The sequence below is a fragment of the Oxyura jamaicensis genome, chromosome 5 (assembly GCF_011077185.1).
Source record: "Oxyura jamaicensis isolate SHBP4307 breed ruddy duck chromosome 5, BPBGC_Ojam_1.0, whole genome shotgun sequence".
Taxonomy (NCBI): Eukaryota; Metazoa; Chordata; class Aves; order Anseriformes; family Anatidae; genus Oxyura; species Oxyura jamaicensis.
The window spans coordinates 45,256,702-45,264,602 of record NC_048897.1 but is presented as its reverse complement, the minus strand read 5'-3'; the positions used below and the strand labels follow the sequence as shown (position 1 = coordinate 45,264,602).

The 7,901-nt window shown below is 41.0% G+C and overlaps 1 long non-coding RNA gene across 1 annotated transcript; it reads left to right on the top strand.

Annotated features, from left to right (window-relative positions):
• The first annotated feature begins 289 nt into the window (after nt 1–289).
• Nucleotides 290–7,586, top strand: LOC118168706. The gene is made up of 3 exons (XR_004751744.1): nt 290–346; nt 2,410–2,515; nt 7,118–7,586. It is a non-coding gene; the product is annotated as an uncharacterized LOC118168706 (long non-coding RNA).
• The last annotated feature ends 315 nt before the right edge of the window (nt 7,587–7,901 follow it).

Below are 7,901 nucleotides of genomic sequence, written 5' to 3'. Positions count from 1 at the left end.
AAGAAAAGAAAAGAAAAGAAAAGAAAAGAAAAGAAAAGAAAAGAAAAAAAGGGGGGGGGGAGCTTTGCATTGCCAGGATATCCTTTATTATTGCCCTACAACACAACAGAGAGGAGTACAAAGCTTTGAAGTTCATGTGTCCTCTCCCAAACACAAATTCTGCAGCCTGAACTGAATGAGCGATGACATATGCTATTAAACTGGCTCTGACTTTTTTTCTTTTCTTTTCTTGTTGCTTTCCAAAGATAATACTCATGAAAGGTGACAGATGGACATCTAGGAAAAAAACAGAGGCTAGATCTGCAGTGAAATTTCCCCAGCTTCTGATAACCAAGGTCTAGCCTTGGTAAGCTCTGTTTTCCTGTGTTTCTGCAAAGCCATGAGTCTTACCAGTGATGCAAGCTTATTCCTGAAGTCTTACCAACAAGTTTAGCCATTTTTATTTGGGATCCCGCCATTTCAGCGGGCATTGGAATCAGGTTAATGAGAACTTGTGCAGATGTCATCCTGGGCTGGAAGTTCTCACACTCAGACAAGGTACTCTTAAATATTGAGGCACATCCTGTATTAATATCTGTTAGACTGAGAAATACAAGGCAAGTAATAAAGAAAATAATCCTGAAGATGATAAGGGAGCAATCAGCATGTATTGTGTAGTGCAAAAGAAATACTTTTTTTTTTTTTTTTTTTTTCAAATTCTCTTGTGAGGACTGGCTCCAATGAGAGACCTTCTTGCTCAAGGGAATTTCAAATTAGCAATGTCAGGTAAACTCTAAGAGCTATTTCTCCTGGGAATAAGCATCTGTTTTGTTTATCTCCAGCCAACAGCCAACAGCTAATAGTGCAATAATGATCCAATCCCCAGATCCTTTTGCCTGGAAACTGATACCTTAATCTCTGCAGTGCAAGTCTTATCAGTCTTTGCTCCTATGCAGTTTGAACATTTCCTTTACATCCATGATGCTCCCTGCAATGAAAGACTGTCTCAGATTCTGCTATCTTTGCCATGAATTTCTTTTTCCTGACCTCATTTACTCCTTTTTCACAAATATCTCCTTTGAAATATTTCCTAGATTTTCCACATTTTCTTCTGAGCCCTGTATGACTGTTACTGAAGACCAGTGCTATTGTTTTAATTTTGCTCAAGTTCCTCCATTGTTTGTTTTTTTTTACAGACTGGTGTTACCTTTGATTCAGACAATAAAGTTCTGCTCTTACTGTATCTTTACTCAACTGCAATCAACAGAGATGTGTAAAGCAAGCATAAAATGAACATTTCTTTTGAATCTCAAACTGCATTGAATTTCGCCATGCTATCAGTTAGATCTGGTAGCACCTTAATGAAAGAGAAAATCTATGTTCCCAAATGTGGTCCTGTGGTATCCCTAGGAGGTACAAGCAAGTCCCAGGCTTAATTTCTTTAGATTGATAGTCCAGCCAAGCTGGGTAGAGACCAGGTTCCAGCTGCATTTAGGTGATCTTTAGCAGAACTGAATTAAAGCTTTCTGTTGAGGTTTATCCATCACATACATCAGAACATAGAAATCATTTTGTGAAACAGTGAAAGCTCAGACAAAAAAAAAATAAAATTAATTAACCTATGAGCAGATATCCTCCATTCTTCCCTCTGCATGCACAGACCTAGCTGCTGCCTTACCCTGTATACCTTACACAGCTTTAATTCTACCCTTTAATTCCCTTACATAGACAACCCATCTCCTATCTATCCTCCTTCTGCATGTTCAGATGTTGCAGCTGTTTGATCTGGTAATGATGCACAGGGAAGAAATAGGCTCATTTTGGATGCATAGGAATGAGCCTGATGAAAGCTTGCCTTTCTCAGGATACCCCAGCAGTTTAATTGTTTTACAGGAACATCATTAATTTGACCCTCCAATCAGAGCTGGCTTGGCAGACAAGATAAGATTAGATCTGAATTTTATTTAACCTTTTCCAGGTTATTGTTTGATGTGAGCACAACATGTATTTCTATAGTCAATGGTCTTTCAGAGCATCTCTGTAACGACCACATAGCAAATTTCACTGTTTGTAATGAATAACAAGGAATGTCTTCCCTATTTAAGCTGTCATTGTTTGTTAGAAAAATTTAATTTTTCTAGTGCATACATCTCAGTAATAATATTATGTAACGATCAGGAGACGTGGCCACATTTGCCCCCACAATATGCTAACCTTCCATTTATAACATATGCCTGTCCCTGAAAACTGAAGTTCACTGAAGCCTAATTTTATCTAAAATATAGCAGAATGAGCAAAGGCTATAATGAACGCATAAAGCTTTGCAGAGACCACGAATGAGTCACACACCAGACAGTGACATTGTCCAGGAATGCAGATAACTGCATGGTAAAAGGTTGTAGAGCATTCCGCCTTGTTTTGCTTCCAAAGGAAATGAACTCAGAAATGAGTTAGGAGCACAGAGACTGCCAACCAGATGCAAAACTTACTCAAGATTTCCTCGAAATGAAAAAGAAGGCCCAGCATACCTGACCAGGTAAATGCCATTTCTAACTGCACCTTTACCATACTCATGGTAGTCAGAGGTCAGGATGTTGGGACCAAAGATTTTCTCTTGTTTAAGGAGGAGGGAACTGAAGAGGGAAACATGTACATGTTTTTTTTGTTGTTGGTGGTTGGTTGGTTGTTTTTTTTTTTGTTTCTGTACGATGGAAAAGTAAATCCACCACAGTCTCTTTATTATAATTGGTTCCATATCAGTTTGCCTGAGGAGAAGCAGCTCTGTCAGAGTGTATAGTTTACCAGTGCTGAGCTTGAAATTTTTAAATTATTTTCTTCTGCCTTGTGGAGAAAAAATAAATAAAGTGTGCTGCTAGAAGTTGATTTGGCCCAAAATCTGGCTCCAAACAACCCTTCACAAAATACAGGAAAAGCAGGAATAGTTTGGGAATCTCTACATTCCCCACTCTCTGTCCTCTCCTTGTTTTTCACTTCATCATTTACAGACAAGTTATTGTGATTTGAGCCCAAAGAAACCTGACTAGAAACCAGCTCTGAGTAAAAGTGAACCTGACTTGTTTATTTCTACAGCTGAGCCTGGGAGAACTGCAAAGAATATAAAGCAACCCAGCTAATAGAAAACAAATCATCCATTTAAAGTCCTTTCTATTTTAGTAACTGCAAGTGTTCCTCATCAGTAACAAGGATGAGTGTTTTCCTTTTAATTGCCCTACATCTTTGCAGTGATTTGGCAAACTCTGAGGTGATCCTGGGCTTGCTCCATGTTTCTCTGTCATCGACAACTCTTGCAATTGCTATAAAATGGCACCAGTTTCTATTTCAAGTAGAGAGAAATCCAAACTCACTCTCACACTGGAGAAGAGGATATAATGAAGGCCTGCCTGGCTGTGTTTTAGCCAGCTCGAGATGCTTGACCTGAGTGGGCTTGCTCAGACCTATAAAGGGATTAAGTTCCTATTTACACAACACACACAGAGCCTGTTGATATCCAAGCTGTCTCTGAATGAGCTGCCTGAGGAATTGGAATTAGGCTGCGGAAGGGGATAGAAGCTTCTGGTGGGTGAGCACCAACCCAGCCTGGATGCTCCTGGCAATCAGGAGCTGCTGTTGCAACCTCTGCACAGCTCTGCTCTGCAATGCAGGCAGGCACTGACCCCCCCTCCCTGCCTTGTCATCCCCACAGAGGTCACTGGGAGCCAACAATTTAAATCAGGCTCCAATCATACAGCAGGTCAGCGCAAAAGCCAAACAACAGATTTCCTGCCCAGTGCCTTATCCACAGGCCTTTCCTCCCGTGGACCCTGTACAATCCCACTGTTGAAGGCATTTTGCTGAAATGCTTTGCACCATCCAAATAAGCACAGCTTGACACGTGTTTGGTAGGGGTGTGGGCAGGGAGAGACTCAGGAGGGAAACGGTGGGTGGTGGAGGAAATGGAAAAAACAAGGCAACGCTGGGAGGATTTGGGGGCATAAACATTACATGTGACCCAGGGTCCGCTGGGCAGGGAGCGAGGTGTGGTGGATCCCTGGTGGGTCACTGGAGTTGTGGCAGTTCACCTGGCATGCTTGTCCTGCCCCAGCTCATTGCAGCTCAGTGGCACTTGCTGGGATGATGTAGCTTTCATCAAGTGGATGCCATGCTGGCAGAGCAACAAGAAGACATGGGTTGGGTCCTGTGCTGCTGCCCTGCCATGAAGTATTGCAATGCTCTGACGGATGTGTGTTTTTGCTCATTTCTTGGTGACTCAGGAATGAAAATGTGGTCTACCACATGCATTGTAAAAAGCTCACATAGGAAAATGTTCCCTCACAGGGGAATCAAAGCCCTCAGTTCCCCTTCAAACACCACTGGGCAAGGCCTAGATGCAGCTTTAAGTCAGTGGAAGGTGATGTAAGACTGTGGAGGCGGAGGGGTTAAAATCCCTCATTCCAAAGTTAGAGTATTGAATTCAGTTCTTGCCTCGGACTAGTGCAGAGTTTCTTTGTGAAACCAGCTGTATGCATGCCCCTGATCACTCAGCAGAGGTCTCTGAAAGTCCACTGTGACCTAATTAGAGAAATCGATTTGCCTGAGCCATGGTGGTTCAATGGGCTATTTTTGTGTGTGTGTGTGTGTGTGCCTATGGACTCCATAAGGGCTTGAAGAGCTCCGGTTCGGCTCCGCCACACAGCAGCACAGGGAGCTGGGAGGCAGCCAGGAGGCCACTTTCAGGCTGCTAGGCCTGAACAAGGCCCCAGAACAGAGTGAGAAGGTGAATGAATTACAAGCACTCTTTCCTAAAGTGAGAGGAATTTTCCCCAGAGCTCACTGGAGTTCACAGCTGCATTGTATGAAGGACAGCAGAGGGGTCTGGTGCCCTGTCCCACCTGTGTGTCTATCTGTACACTAAAGCCCACCTGAGAGATGATTTATCAGCAAGGTTTTGACATTCATGCCTTGGGCATACAGGAAACAATGCTCCTTACTTCTCCAACAAGGGGGACAGAGAGGGTCAGGTGGCAACTGAAGTGTCTGGACCACATTTCTGCCCCATTTCTGAGACAGCACAGCTGCTCCGAGTGGCTTGCCTTGATGTTGGCTCTATCTTGCAATTTTGTAATATTGTCCCTCGTATTTGTTTCTATTTCTGGCAAACATTGTCTTTTTTTTTTTTTTTTTTTTCTGTCAGAACTTAAAAGCAAAAATGATTTCTCTATCACTTTGTAGAATCAAACTTAAAATGTGAGTTTCTGGAGCATCTTCCCCAAATGCACAGTCTTGCCCCATCCACACAGCCCCCACAGGCTCCATCAAGCAATTTAGTTGTAAATTTAAGACTTCTGCAAGCTTCCAACTCTGTATCCACTCAATCAATGTCCTGTGGGAGAAGAATGTCAATAACCAGCATTAAGGTTAGATTTGTAAAGATGGCTTTAAAGCTGGTTGAAAACATGGATTTTTGAAGGAATTCCAAAATCTTTCCTCCATAACTTGTCCCCCAGCCATGGACTTTAATGCAAGCACTGTACATTTTATGGGAAGAGTGTTTCTTTCTGTAAATGTCCCCTTGCCTTTTGCTCAAGCCTTCTTATTTAAGCATGATTTGCTGTATACTTCACATGGCACAGTATAATCCCTTCCCTCTAGGAGAAAGGAAGCAATACAGTTGGACAGAAGCAGATGTGATTTGGATGGGAATTCCAGCCTGAGGTGGCTATTTGATTTGGATATTTTCCTCTATTGTCATGATTTCCTTTTGGACAACATACTTTGTGATATACCCGAGTCTTTCCTCTTGGGAAAAAAAGCAATGCATTATGGGGTGCATACTCTAATTAAGAGAGAAATAACTCATAGACACAAATAGATCACTAAATAACTGGTAAATTCCATGGTAGAAGACAGTTAAAATTTCCAGGTATAAAATTATTTGGGGCTTTGGATATTTATTTTTTTCAAGAATTCTTTCAAGAAAAATAGGAAAAATGGAAATGTAAGCTTCATTTCTGTAAAAGAAGAGTTTTAGGAGAAAAAAAAAAAAAAAAAAAAAAAAAAAAAAAAGGCAATCCTAATAGTTCCTTAGATGGCAAATCAGGAAATATCTAACTTTCTGCACAAGTGAATAAGAACAATTTTGTGAAGAGACTATATTGAAATGATAATGTCAGTGACACAATGAGACTGTTGCCTACTTCAAAACAAGATCTGGCAGGTGCAGTGGATAGAAGGGATTATATACTGTAATTGTAAATGCAGCCTGTATCGCAAGTACTTGCCAGTAGTAGAGGAATCAATTGATACATTGAAATGCAGTAATACAAGTCTGAAATTAAATCAGTTTATACCTCCTGATGGAGTAAGCAAAAGTGTACTTTCTTCATAGATAGGAAAACGAACCAGAATTTGTCATGAAGCATCTTCCATTTCTGCCCTGGGAGAGGTGCCAGATCAGCCTGGGCGCTCTCATGTGTTCATCTGCTTCTTTGCAATCCAGCCGGGGTGCCCTCTGAACAACAGAGTGCTGACAACGTGTTGGACATGGGCAGTATTGAGTAAAGTGCAGTACCTGGAGATTGTATAGGTGGGGAATGAACTGCAGGCAGGTTTAATGTAGACACATTCAGAGCACAGACTAGCAAACCTTTCTAAATGTTAGTATCAGATTTATTTTAAAAAATAAAAAATAAAAGTCAGGCATGACCGAAGGTTGTTTGTTTGTTTCCCTAAAAACAAAAATTTGGGATTAAAACAAGAATTCTAGCAATTTATTTAATTCTAAATGAAAATAATCCTCATTCATTTCCCTTTGCAGCAATTATAGCTGGAAAGTTCAAGTATTGGGCCAACAGAGAAGAACTTCCAAGTGAAATTTATTAGGATCAGGCTGTAAACAGTAGCAAGACAGACTAATCTATTTTCACTTCCCAAACAGAGAAACACCAAACTCTGGTCATCTGGCAGAGAGAATGGAAAGTAATGGAAATGGAAAGTACATTTGAGTTGTAATTGAATAACTCATTATCTATATTATTGGCAAGTAAACCTAGTGTTTTGGGGCTCTTTTGTTTTTTTAGTATACGTTTAAAACTGACAACATCCCCTGAAATATCAAAACTATCATTGTGTTCAATCCCAGGTGCAGTTCAGCAACAGAGACTCCACAAAACACAGATGCATTTCACTGCAGCAAAATCAATGAGACATAAGTGCTTTGCTGAACCAGAGCCATAACAAGGCCAGAGTCAGAGACCCATCAGCCTCACATCCTGGAGCACTTCCACAGCTCGTAGAAATCCCCTTCCCCAGCTGTAACTGTAACCTGCCCTGGTAGAGAGGTACACAGATCCTGCAAGGATTGTGTGGAAAGGTGTTTCCACAGAAGGTCTGTTTCCTTCTTTGTGCTGATTGCACGTGAAGCTGATGTTGCAGTTCTTGTGTTCTACTTCTTTGTGATCTTTGTAATTTGTGCATAAATTATTTGTTTTATGGAGCTGTAGCATATGGCAGCAAAGAATCACTCTGTTTTAAGGAACTCCCAGGTGACATAAAGAAAATGAATAACTTATCTGTTGATCTTCGTGACTGCTATGAACATGTGAACATCCTCCCATACCTAAACCTTGTTCTTACATGGGTGTGCATTTCCCTCCAAAGAAAAGAGTCGGGGAAAGAACTGCCAGATCCAGGGTAAAATATCAGTCAAAGGACTGGATGAGGGTGATCGTTTCAGAGGTCATTGCTATTGTCCTTATTCTTTGTAGCAAGAAAGACTGTACTATTTCAATTACAAAATGGGAAAAGGAATAAATCATACAAGGAACTGAATATCCATCTCCAGATTATTTAATCCTATTGTACAACAAATAGAAGATACCAACTACGAAGTTCACATACATTTGTGGGCAGTAGTTTAGAAGATG